This window comes from Somniosus microcephalus, chromosome 19, assembly GCF_052327205.1.
Source record: "Somniosus microcephalus isolate GS21.2 chromosome 19, FLI_Smic_1.0, whole genome shotgun sequence".
NCBI lineage: Eukaryota > Metazoa > Chordata > Chondrichthyes > Squaliformes > Somniosidae > Somniosus > Somniosus microcephalus.
The window spans coordinates 65,001,506-65,014,195 of record NC_141005.1 but is presented as its reverse complement, the minus strand read 5'-3'; positions in this window follow the sequence as shown (position 1 = coordinate 65,014,195).

Here is a 12,690-nt window from a genome sequence, read left to right as displayed (position 1 = left end):
TGACCACTCCATTCTATGCCACAGCCTCTACTCCTGGGTTTATCTCGGGGCCCAGTAATGCCCTGGTTCCACTCATATCTGTTCCAGTGCTGTCACGATAGAGGGTCAGACAGTTTCTCCTTTGATAGAATCATAGAATGGTTACAGCACAGAAGGAGGCCATTTGGCCCATCAAGCCTGTACCGGCTCTCTGCAAGAGCACTTCAGCTAGTCCCACTCCCCCGCCCTTTCCCCGTAACCCTGCATTTTTTTTCCTTCAGGTACTTATCCAATTCCCTTTTGAAAGCCACAATTGAATCTGCCTCCACCACCCCTTCAGGCAGTGAATTCCAGATCCTAACCACTCGCTGCATGAAAAAGTTTTTCCTCATGTCGCCTTTGGTTCTTCTCCAAACACCTTAAATCTGTGTCCTCTGGTTCTCAACCATTCCACCACCAGCTTCTCTAGTTTATCCACGTAACTGAAGTCCCTCATCCCTGGAATGATTCTCGTAAATCTTTACTGCATCCTCTCTGAGGCCTTCACGACCTTCCTACAGTGCGGTTCCCAGAATTGGACACAATACACCAGTTGAGGCCAAACCAGTGTTTTATATAGATTCATCATAACTTCCTTGCTTTTGTGCTCTATGCCTCTATTTATGAAGCCCAGTATCCTGTAGGCTTTTTTAACCGCTTTCTCAACCTGCCCTGCCACCTTCAACAATGTGTGCACATACACCCCCAGGTCTCTCTGTTCATGCACCCCCTTTCAAATTGTACCCTTTAGTTTATATTGCCCCTCCTCGTTCTTCCTACCAAAATGTATCACTTCGCACTTTTCTGTGTTAAATTTCATCTGCTACGTGTCCACCCATTCCACCAGCCTGTCTATGTCTTCTTGAAGTCTGTCACTACCCTTCTCACTGTTCACTATACTTCCAAGTTTTGTGTCATCTGCAAATTTTGAAATTGTGCCCTGTACACCCAAGTCCAAATCATTAATATATATCAAGAAAAGCAGTGGTCCTAATACCGACCCCTGGGGAACACCACTGTATACCTTCCTCCAGTCCAAAAAACAACCGTTCACCACTACTCTCTGTTTCCTGTCACTTAGCCAATTTCGTACCATGCTGCCACTATCCCTTTTATTCCATGGGCTTCAACTTTGCTGGCAAGCCTATTTATTGGCACTTTATCAAATGCCTTTTGGAAGTCCATGTACACCACACCAACCGCATTGCCCTCATCAGCCCTCTCTGTTACCTCATCAAAAACTCAATCAAGTCAACTGCATAGTCAACTCCAGGTGTTCCAGCGCCCTGTCTCTGGTCCCTTCCTATTCAATATCTGCTTGACATCTTGGTCACATCATCCATACAGCATCAGTTTACAGATACACACTAGCCACACCCGACTCTACCTCTCCATTACTACCACCAACTCCAAGCTTTACAAGTATGCTTTTCAATTGACTATCCAATGTTGCCTGGATGCACCTTGTTGGGGTACAGTAGCATATTGGTTATGTTACTGGACTAGTAATCAGAGGCCTGGACGAATGATCTGGAGACATGAATTCAAATCCCACTGGGGGAATTTATATTCAGTTAATTAAATAAATCTGGAATAAAAATCAGTAATGGTGATCATGAAACTACTGGATTGTCGTAAAAACTCATGTGGTTCAATAATGTCCTTAGGGAAGGAAATCTGCTGGCCTTATCTGATCTAGCCCTCATATGACTCCAGACCCACAGCAATCTGGTTGACTCTTAACTGTCCTCTGAAATGGCCTAGTCCCACTCAGTTGTACCAAATCGCTACAAAGAAGCATACCAGGAATTAAACCGGATGAACTACTCGGCATCGACAAAGGCACACCCATCCCAGTCGACCCTGCAATGCCCTACTCACTACAATCTGGGGACCTGTGCCAAAATTGGGATAGCTGTCCCACATACTAGTCAAGCAACAGTCTGACATAGTAATGCCCAAAGAATAATATCTTTCAGCCACGTCCCAGACTCCTCCATCAATATCCCTGGGTGTGTCCTGTCCCACCGCTAGGACAGACCCACCAGAGGAGGCGGCACAGAGGTATACAGTTGGGGGGGAGTGACCCTGGGAGTCCTCAGCATTGACTCTGGACCTCATAAAGTCTCATGTCATCAGATGAAACATGGACAAGAAAACCTCCTGCTGATTACCACCTACCACCCTCCCTCAGCTGATGAATCAGTACTCCTCCATGTTGAACATCACTTGGAAGAAGCACTGAGGGCAGCAAGGGCACATAATGTACTCTGGGTGGAGGACTTCAATGTCCATCACCAAGAGTGGCTCGCTAACATCACTGCTGCCCGTGCTGGCCGAGTCCTGAAGGTCATAGCTGCTGGACTGGGCCTGCGGCAGGTGGTGAGAGAACCAACACAAGCAAAAAATGTACTTGACCTCGTATTCACCAATCTACCTGTCACAGATGCATCTTTCCATGGCAGTGTTGGTAGGAGTGACCACCGCATAGTCCTTGTGGAGACGAAGTCCCATCTTCACACTGAGGACACACACCATCGTTTTGTGTGGCACTTCCACTGTGCTAAATGGAATAGATTCAGAACAGATCTAGCAGCTCAAAACTGGGTATCCATGAGGCGCAGTGGGCCATCAACAGCAGCAGCATTGTATTCCACCACAATCTCATGGCCTGTTATATTCCTCACTCTACCATTACCATCAAGCCAGGAGGCCAGCCCTGGTTCAATGAGGAGTGCAGAAGAGCATACCAGGAGTAGCACCAGGCCTACCTGAAAATTAGGTGCCAACCTGGTGAAGCTACAACACAGGACTACATACATGATAAACAGCGGAAACAGCATGCTATAGACAGAGCTAAGCGATCTCACGACCAACGGATCAGATCAAAGCTCTGCAGTCCTGCCACATCCAATCAGGAATGGTGGTGGACAATTAAACAACTAAAGGGGGGAGGAGGCTCCATCAACATCCCCATCCTTAATGATGGTGGAGCCCAGCACATGAGTGCGAAATACAAGGCTAAAGCATTTACAACCAACTTCAGCCAGAAGTGCAGAGTGGTAGATCCATCTCGGCCTTGACCCGAGGTCCCCACCATCACAGAAGCCAGTCTTCAACCAATTCCATTCACTCCATGTGATATCAAGAAATGACTGAGCGCACTGGATACAGCAAAGGCTATGGGCTCTGAAAACATCCCTGCCGTCATGCTGAAGACTTGTGCTCTAGGACGCCCACCAATAAAAAGATCTTTTAGTACCCTGTTGAAACACTAATCCAGTTTTTGATCGTCTCAAGGCTGGACGCCTCAAATATCCTCTCTACTCGCCTTCTTGTCTCCACCTTTGACAAACATCAGCATATCCAGAATTCCACAGCCTTCTCAGGTACAACTCCCCTCACTATTATACCCCATCAATGACAACTTCCATTGGTTTTCTGTGCTTCACCCGGTAAGCTTCGAGATGCTTGTCTTGACCTTCAAATCGTTGACTGGCCTCGCCATATCATATTTCAGCAGCCTCTCCAGTTCTACCCACACTCTCCTCTCCTCTCGCTCCAGATTATTGCTTGTTCCGGGGTACCTCAGCTCCACCAACAACGCCGATCATTCAATGTCCACACCCCTACTCTAATTATGTGCCTTCGAAAATAAGATTGTCTTGCTACTTGTTTCCCTGTCTTCAAAGAGCCCCTATAGATGGAATCTTTGGTTCCCTCCCACCCACCCCAACCCCACACACATACAAACACAAACGTACACAGTCTAAATGTACTACTCTTTCGTTTTAGGGTAGATCTTTCTCCTTATTACATGGTGTTCTCCACACAGTAATAATTCATTACCTTTGGAATTGTTATTTGTATCCTAATACTTAGATAGCATAACTGTCTCTTGACCGATGGACGCAAAGCATTCATTCTCCGGATACTTGTGTCTAAAGTCCATCATCAATTCAAAGTTGCTTAATTCAAATAATTTAATAATTTATTCATAGCAAGAATTCCCACTTTTCTATTTTGTTTACATTTTTAAATCAAATTACTAGATAAGTAATTTTAGTGTAATTGAGGATTTTGAATTATCAGGAGTTGAAATACCAATTTCCCTTCACCCTTGATAAACCTCAGCTAATCCAAAATTCCGCGATGTGGGAAGGTGAAAAATGCCCTTTTCCATTCTTGCAATGCCGGTTTATCGCCACCAGAGAACGCCAGAGCTCCTGGTAAGTCACGGCCATTGGTTCAGCAAAACGGGACGCTGTAAAATTTTAAAATCGACACAAATATCAGACCGATGTGAGCACAATTACCACGTGGTAATTTTATGAGGAGAATTAAGTACATTTTTTTACCAAAATATTATTTTAAGTCTGCAATTTGGAGCATTTTAATTAAAATGGCGGATTACAGGATGAACTTCAACTTAATTTATTGTTGAAGGGCAGAATCAAGGACCCGGTGATTTGTGTTTATCACACGATTGCGCACCTCATGTGAACTCCACTTGGCGGCTGGTCGTCAGATTCTTCTTAGGCAGTCCCTCGGAACTGAGGATGACTTGCTTCCACATTAAAAATGAGTTTGCAGGTGACTGATGAGTCCAATGCGGGACCTACAGTCTCTGTCACAGGTGGGCAGACGGTGGTTGAAGGGGCGGGTGGGTGGGGTGCTTGGGTTGACGTGTGCTCCTTGCGCTGCCTGCGCTTGGCTTCTGCTTGCTCCCGGCGAAGAGACTCAAGGTGTACGGCACCTTCCCGGATGCTTCTCCTCCACTTTGTGCGGTCTTGGGCCAGGGATTCCCAGGTGTCGATGGGGATGTTACACTTTTTCAAGGAGACTTTGAGGGTGTCCTTGAAGCGTTTCCTCTGCCCACCTGGGGCTCTCTTGCTGTGCCGGAGCTCCGAGTAGAGCACTTGTTTTGGGAGTCTCATATCGGGCATGCGGACAATGTGACCTGTCCATCGGAGCTGATTGAGCGTGGTCAAAGCTTCGATGCTGGGGATGTTGGCCTGAGCAAGAACACTGACGTTGGTGCGCCTAGCCTGCCAATGGATTTGCAGGATCTTGCGGAGGCAGCGTTGGTGGTACCTCTCCAGTGCTTTGAGGTGCCTGCTGTACATGGTCCATGTCTCTGTGGCATACAGCAGGGCGAGTATCACTGCTGCTCTGTAGACCATGAGCTTAGTGCTGGGTTTGAGGTCCTGGTCTTCAAACACTCTCTTCCTCAGGCGACCGAAGGCTGCACTGGCACACTGAAGGCAGTGTTGGACTTCGTCGTCGACGTCTGCCCTTGTTGACAGTAGGCTCCCGAGGTATGGAAAGTGGTCCACGTTGTCCAAGGCCTTGTCGTGGATTTTGATAATCGGGGAGCAGTACTGTGTGGTGGGGGCAGATTGGTAGAGGACCTTTGTCTTATGGATGTTTAGTGTAAGGCCCATGCTCTCATATGCTTCGGTGAAGGTGTTGATGATGGTTTGGGGTTTGACCTCCAAGTGAGCGCAGACGCAAGCGTCATCTGCATACTGTAATTCAACGACAGAGGATGGAACGACCTTGAATCTAGACAGGAGGCAATGGTGAACAGTTTCCCATTTGTTCTGCAAATTAGCTCCACTCCAGTGGGGAGCTTACTGAGGGTGGGATGGAGCATTGCAGCAAGGAAGATCGAGAAGAGCGTTGGTGCGATGACACAGCCTTGCTTGACCCCGGCTCATATGTGAGTTGGGTCTGTGGTGGATCCATTGGTCAGATCACAGTTGCATGTCGTCGTGAAGCAGGCGCAGGATGGTGACAAACTTTTGAGATCAGCCGAATTTGAGGAGGACACTCCATAATCCCTCATGGTTGACAGTGTCGAAGGCCTTTGTGAGATCAAAGAAGGCCATGTACAGCGGTTGGTGCTGTTCCCTTCATTTCTCTTGTAATTGACGTGTGGTGAAGATCATGTCCATTGTGCCCCTTAGTGGGCGGAATCTGCATTGCGACTCTGGGAGGAGCTCTTCGGCCACTGGGAGGAGGCGATTGAGGAGGATTCTTGTGATGACTTTCCCTGTGGCAGACAGCAGGGAAACTCCTCTGTAATTACCGCAATCGGACTTGTCACCTTTCTTGAAGATGGTCACAATTACGGCATCTCTGAGATCCCCTGGCATGCTCTCCTCCTTCCAGATAAGAGAATTATGAATTAAGTTCATGAATTCGCACCAGTAGTGCTTCTCTGCCACTCTTTAGTGCCTCAGCGGGGATTCCATCTGCTCCTGAGGCCTTGTTGTTCTTCAGTTGTCGGATGGCCTTTTCAACCTCATGCCGGGCTGGGGTTGTGCTGAGATGGTGGCGGGTAGCATGCTATGGGATGGAGTTGAGGACACTCACGTCGAAGATAGAGTCGCAGTTAAGGAGATCTTCGAAGTGCTCCTTCCAGCGGGCACTGACTGCCTCTCTGTCCTTGATGAGTACTTCTCCGTTCTTGGCCCGCAGTGGGGTAGGGCCTTGGGTGCTTGGGCCATAGATGGTCTTGACTGCGCTAAAGAATCCAGGCACGTCGTGGTTGTCGGCTATCTGCTAGATCTGCTGTGCTTTCTCCTCCCACCATCTGTTCTTTAGGTCGCGAGTTTTTTGTTGGACCTCGGCCTTCAGGCTTCTGTAGAGCTGCTTTCTTGCTCTCAAGTTCTGTTGCTGTTTCCAGATCAGGAATGCCTTGCGCTTGCAGCTTATTAGCTCCTGGACCTCCTGGTCATTCTCATCGAACCAGTCTTGGTGTTTTCTGGTTGAGTGACTGAGCGTCTCTTCACAGGTGCTGATTATGGAGGCCTTGAGTGCAGACCAGGTGCTGTGGGCACTCTGTGTCTCTGCATCACTGGGAGTCACCAAGTTGTTTGTGAGGCACAGGCAGAATAGGGCTTTCTTAGCAGGGTCTTTGAGTGCTCCAGCGTTAATTTTCCTGCAGCATTGTTTCTGTTGCCGCCGCTGTTTTGGAGCTACATTGATGGAGATGACAGAGCGGATTAGGTGGTGGTCTGTCCAGCAGTCATCAGCTCCTGTCATGGCGCGGGTGATGCGAACGTCCTTGCGGTCCCTCGCTCGGACGATGACGTAGTCCAGCAGATGCCAGTGCTTGGAGCAAGGATGCAGCCATGAAGCCTTGTACTTGTCTCTCTGATGGAACAAGGTGTTGGTTATGACAAGGCCATGTTCTAAGCATTTCGACAGGAGGAGGGTACCGTTGGAGTTGGCTTTCCCTACCCCCTCTCTGCCGATCACACCTCCCCAGAGGTCTGTGTCCTTTCCAACTCTGGCGTTAAAGTTGCCAAGGAGGATCAGCTTGTCGCCCGTTGGAACTCGCGACAGGGATTGTTCAAGGCTGGAGTAGAATTCCTCTTTGGTCTCGTCTGTGGCTTCCAGTGTTGGGGCGTATGCACTGATGACCGTAGCGCACTGGTTCCGGGTTAGGGTGAGCCGAAGAGTCATGAGGCGCTCGTTTATACCGCTAGGAGAGTCTCTAAGACACCCAACCAGTTCATTTTTTATTGCGAAGCCTACCCCATGGAGGCGGCGTTCTTCTTCAGGTTTACCTTTCCAGAAGAAGGTGTAGCCACCACCTTGGTCCTTGAGCTGGCCTTCCCCTGCCCACCGGGTCTCACTTAGGGCAGCGATGTCAATGTCAAAACGTCTGAGCTCCCGGGCAACGATAGCAGTACGGTGTTCCGGTCTGTCACTGTTTGGGTTGTCCATGAGGGTCCTGACGTTCCAGGTGCCGAATCATTTTAAAGGGTGGAAGATGCCTGTGCGTGAATTATTTTAATGTGGGTTGGCCGTTGCACACCAGCTACCACACGGGCTTGACAGAGCAAGGTCTTGGTCCAATGGCAAGGGGATCCAAGATGATTAGAGACCAGGCTCTGCTACAATGGCCTAGCACACACACACAAACATAATGCTACTGTCCTCCTCCCTCCTTCCCGCAGGTCCTCTCTGCCTGGGTTTTGTAGGATGCAGTGTGGTCCTCCCGACCTCGCTGTTGGCCCGTGCCACACTTGTGTTTTACCAGTTAGACATGAGCACAGAAGGAGACCATTTGACATGTCATGTCTGTGTTGGCTCTTTGAAAGAGCTGTCGTTCATAGTCCCACAGCCCTGCTTTTTGTCCGTAACCCTGTAAGTTGCTCATCCTCAAGTAGCTGTCCAACTCTGTTAGCTCTGTTTCTCTCTCTCCACAGATGCAACCCTGACCTGCTGAGTATTTTCTATTTTTACTGCAATACAAATGTAATGCCTTTTCTTCATTCTAATACATTTTACACAATATCAATGCCTGTGTTAGCTGTGGCTCAGTGGGTAACAATCTGGCCCCTGGGTCAGAAGGTTCTGGGTTCAAAGTCCCACAAATAATCCAGGCCGACACTCCAGTGTAGTGCTGAGGGAGTGCTGCACTGTTGGAGGTGCCGTCTTTCGGATGAGGCATTACAACATTGACTACACTTCAAAAGTACTTCATCGGCTGTAAAGTGCTTTGGGACGTCCTGTGGTTGTGAAAGGTGCTAAATAAATGCAAGTCCTTCATTTTTAAACCGAGGCTCCGTCTGACCTCTCAGGCAGACTTAAGAGATCCCACGGCACTATTTCGAAGAAGAGCAGAGGAGTTATCCCTGACATCCTGGCCAATATTTATCACTCAAGCAACATAACTTAAAAACAGATTTTCTGGTCATTATCACGTTGCTGTTTGTGGGACCTTGCTGTGCGCAAATTGGCTGCCACGTTTCCCACATTACAACAGTGACTACACTTCAAAAGTACTTCATTGGCTGTAAAGCGCTTTGAGACGTCCAGTGGTCATGAAAGTTGCTATATAAATGCAAGTCTTTCTTTCTATTGCTGTTTGTGGGATCTTGCTGAGCGCAAATTGGCTGCCCCGTTTCCTATATTACAACAGTGACTGCACTTCATCAGATTACTGCTCGCACGGCGCCTGTTCCACTCTCCAATACGGTCTTACCCGTCTGAGCATCAGACTCTGATCTTACAGTCTGCACTTCACTTCCACCGAACCAAGACCAAGATTATTTCATCAAACACACCAGGGTCTAACAAAGAGCAATGTATGGGTCATGTAACTTGATCAGGGTAAAACTCTCAAGCAGCTAAGTGAAAGAAAGCACTGATCATATTCGGACCTCATGAGCACAGGTGAACCTTCACATACCTGGTGGTTTTTAACAACTTCCTTATTCAGACAACTGGTGAGTCATTGTCTCCATGATACGATAGCAAAATATTGCAGATGCTGGAAATCCGAAATAACAACAGAAAATGCTGGAAAACTCAGCAGGCCAGGCAACATCTGTGGAGAGAGAAATAGAGTCGACGTTTGTCAAGACTTTGTCAAGTGGAGTCAATGTCTCCACTTGACTCCAGTTCTTGCTGTACTCCGGGTTGTCCTTTTGCCTCGGACAACAGGTTTGCTGCTCTCAGTGCAGGAAGCGACAAAACCCGCCTCGTATCCTCGCCCTACAGTACAGCCCATGTTGCCACCAGCTGAACGGTAAAGAACAGTCAAAGAAAGACAGAGGACTCTAGACGTCGGAGACTCCATTCTCAGGCACACAGACACCATGCTGTGCAGAAGTAAGGGTTTGTCCCGTGCAGTTGTGTGTTTTCTAGGAGCAAAAGTTAACGATCTTCACGATGACCGCATGAAAGGAAAGCAAGATGGAACCGTAGTGGCATTGCATGTGGGAACAAATGATGTGATGGTAAAAGGTCCTTTCGCTTGCAGGACAACTGCAGGAAGTTGGCTCATGCAGTAAAGGACAAAGGAACAAAAGTAGTCATCTCCGGCCTTCTTCCGATGTTACAAGGTTCTGCAGAAAGGAACAACAGAATCATTGAATTCAACCTGTCGCTTGAGGAACTATGTAAGAAGGAGCGACTTACTTTTATATACAATTGGGGAAATTTTCGGCGACAAGGTAAGCTTTTTAGGAGGATTGGCCTCCATCTTAATTTTCTGGGTGCACAGATGTTGGCCGCGAATTTTGAAGTAACCTTTGGGGAGCATTTAAACTAGTTGAGCCAAGGATAAGAATGGATAAATCAGCCAGTAGTTTTACTGGGGTAGGTAGCACGAATAGGCTACCCGGATATTCTAAAGCTAAGGTACAGAAAAGGAATGGTTCCCAGAGTCAGCTAACTGATAGACCATTGAAATGCTTCTATGTTAATTCAAGAAGTATCAGAAAAAAACTGCTGGAACTATAATTTTATGCAGCATTAGAAACCCCAGATGTTATAGACGTTACTGAGACATTGCTAGATTTAAATGATTGTACTGTATGCCATATCACAGGTTATAACTGTTTTGGAAAAGATAGACTAGGTCAGAAAGGAGGAGGTGTAGCTTTATTTGTCAGACAATGTGCCTGCTGTGGCAAGAGATATTGGCACCTCAGCAGTAGCTGAAGCTATTTGGATTCAATTAGTCCAAGCTAATGGCTCTAAGATTATGATTGGCACCTGTTATAGACCTACAGGACAGGCATCCCTAGCTGATGATGAGCTTTGTTCACAAACTGCTAAGGCTTCTAGCCTGGACCTTTACTGATGAACCAATAAGGATGAAACTGGGTTGCCCCAAGGTCACCAAACAAGAATCATCACAACAAGTGCTCCTTTTAGGGCACCGCTAATATAGGAAAGAAACATGGTCCAATCAAACTAAAAGAAGCCAAAATAAGCGACAAAGTTCCAACAAAACCAAACTAAACCTTTCCAACTAAATCCTAATGTTTGATCAATGTCTATAAGATGCACAATACCCTGCGGTGCCCACTGGTCATGGAAGGCATCAAGCATACCAGTGGATACCACATGCTCCCTCTCCAGGGCCAACTGGGCACATATAAGACTGCAGCCTAAGTGACAACGCACCATCTCCCCAACACCATCACCACCCGCCCCCCCAAGCAGCCCCCCCACCCATGCACCACATGGGCGCTGCCCATCCTGGACCTACAAGATGCTGTTTCAGCCAGGCCAAAGAGCAAGTCCGAGTAGATTCAAACTGATTCTCAAGTTATGGCAAAGCTGCTAAATGACTTTCACAGCAGTCTGTACACCTGTAGATGATGCTTATATTCCAGATAAGGGGTGTTCAGTATTGAATGGCATTATTAATATTAAAATAGATAGTTCTGCAGCACAAGTCTTCAGCACGATAGCCAGGATGTTGTCGTGGTCCATAGTCTTTGCTGTATCCAGTGCGCTCAGCCGTTTCTTGATATCACGTGGCTGAATTGGCTGAAGAATGGCTTCTGTGATGGTGAGGACATCAGGTGGAGGCCGAGATTAATCATTCACTCGACACTTTTGGCTGAAGATGGTTCCAAACGCTTCAGCCTTTTCTTTTACACTCAATTGCTGGGCTCTGCCATCATTAAGGATGGGGATATTCATGGAGCCTCCTCCTCCCGTTCGTTGTTTAATTGCCCATCACCATTCTCGACTGGATGTAGAAGGACTGCAGAGCTTTGATCTGATCTGTTGGTTGATCGATTAGCTTTGTCTACAGCATGCTGCTTCCTCTGTTTAGCATGCATGTAGTCCTGTGTTGTAGCTTCCCCAGGTTGGCAACTCATTTTTAGGTTTGCATGGTGCTGCTCCTGGTATGCTCTTCTGCACTCCTCATTGAACCAGGGATGGTCCTCTGGCTTCATGGTAATTGTAGAGTGAGGAATATGCTGGACCATGATATTACAGATTGCAATGGAATACAATTCTGCTGCTGCTGATGGCCCACAGCGCCTCATGGATGCCCAGTTTTGAGCTGCTAGATCTGTTCTGAATCTATTCCATTTAGCACGGCGTTAGTGCCACACAAGATGATGGATGGTGACCTCAGTGTGAAGATGGGACGTTGTCTCCACAAGGACTATGTAGTGAGTCCTATCAATACTGTCATGGACAGGTGCATCTGTGACAGGTAGATTGGTGAGGACGAGGTAAAGTAGATTTTTCCCTCATGTTGGTTCGCTCACCATCTGCCACAGGCCCAGTCTGGCAGTTATATCTTTCAGGACAGGCCAGATTGGTCAATAGTGGAGCTACCGATAGTGGTGTTGGTCATTGAAGTCCCTACCCAGATGCATTCTGTGCCCTTGCCACCCTCAGTGCTTCTTCCAGGTCGTGTTCAACATGGAGAGGTACAGATTGATCAGCTAAGGGAGGGCAGTAGGTGATAATCAGCAGGAGGTTTCCTTGCCCATGTTTCACCTGATGCCATGAGACTTCATGGGGTTCGGAGTCAATGTTGAGGACTCCCAGGGCCACTCCCTCCTGACTGTACATCACTGTGCCACTACCTCTGGTGGGTCTGTCCTGCCAGTGAATATACAGGATAGTGATGGAGGAGGAGTCTGGGACGTTGGCTGAAAGGTAGGAGTATGACTATGTCAGGCTGTTGCTTGACTAGTCTGTGAGACAGCTCTCCCAATTTTGGCACCAGTCCCCAGATGTTAGTGATGAAGACATTGCGGGTTGTCTGGGCTGGGTGTGCCTTTGCCATGTCCAAATCTGGTGCCTAGGTCGATGCCGAGTTGTTCATCTGGTTTTATTCTTATTGTTTTTCCTAGCCATTTGAGTGGCTTGCTAGGCCATTTCAAAGGGCAGTTA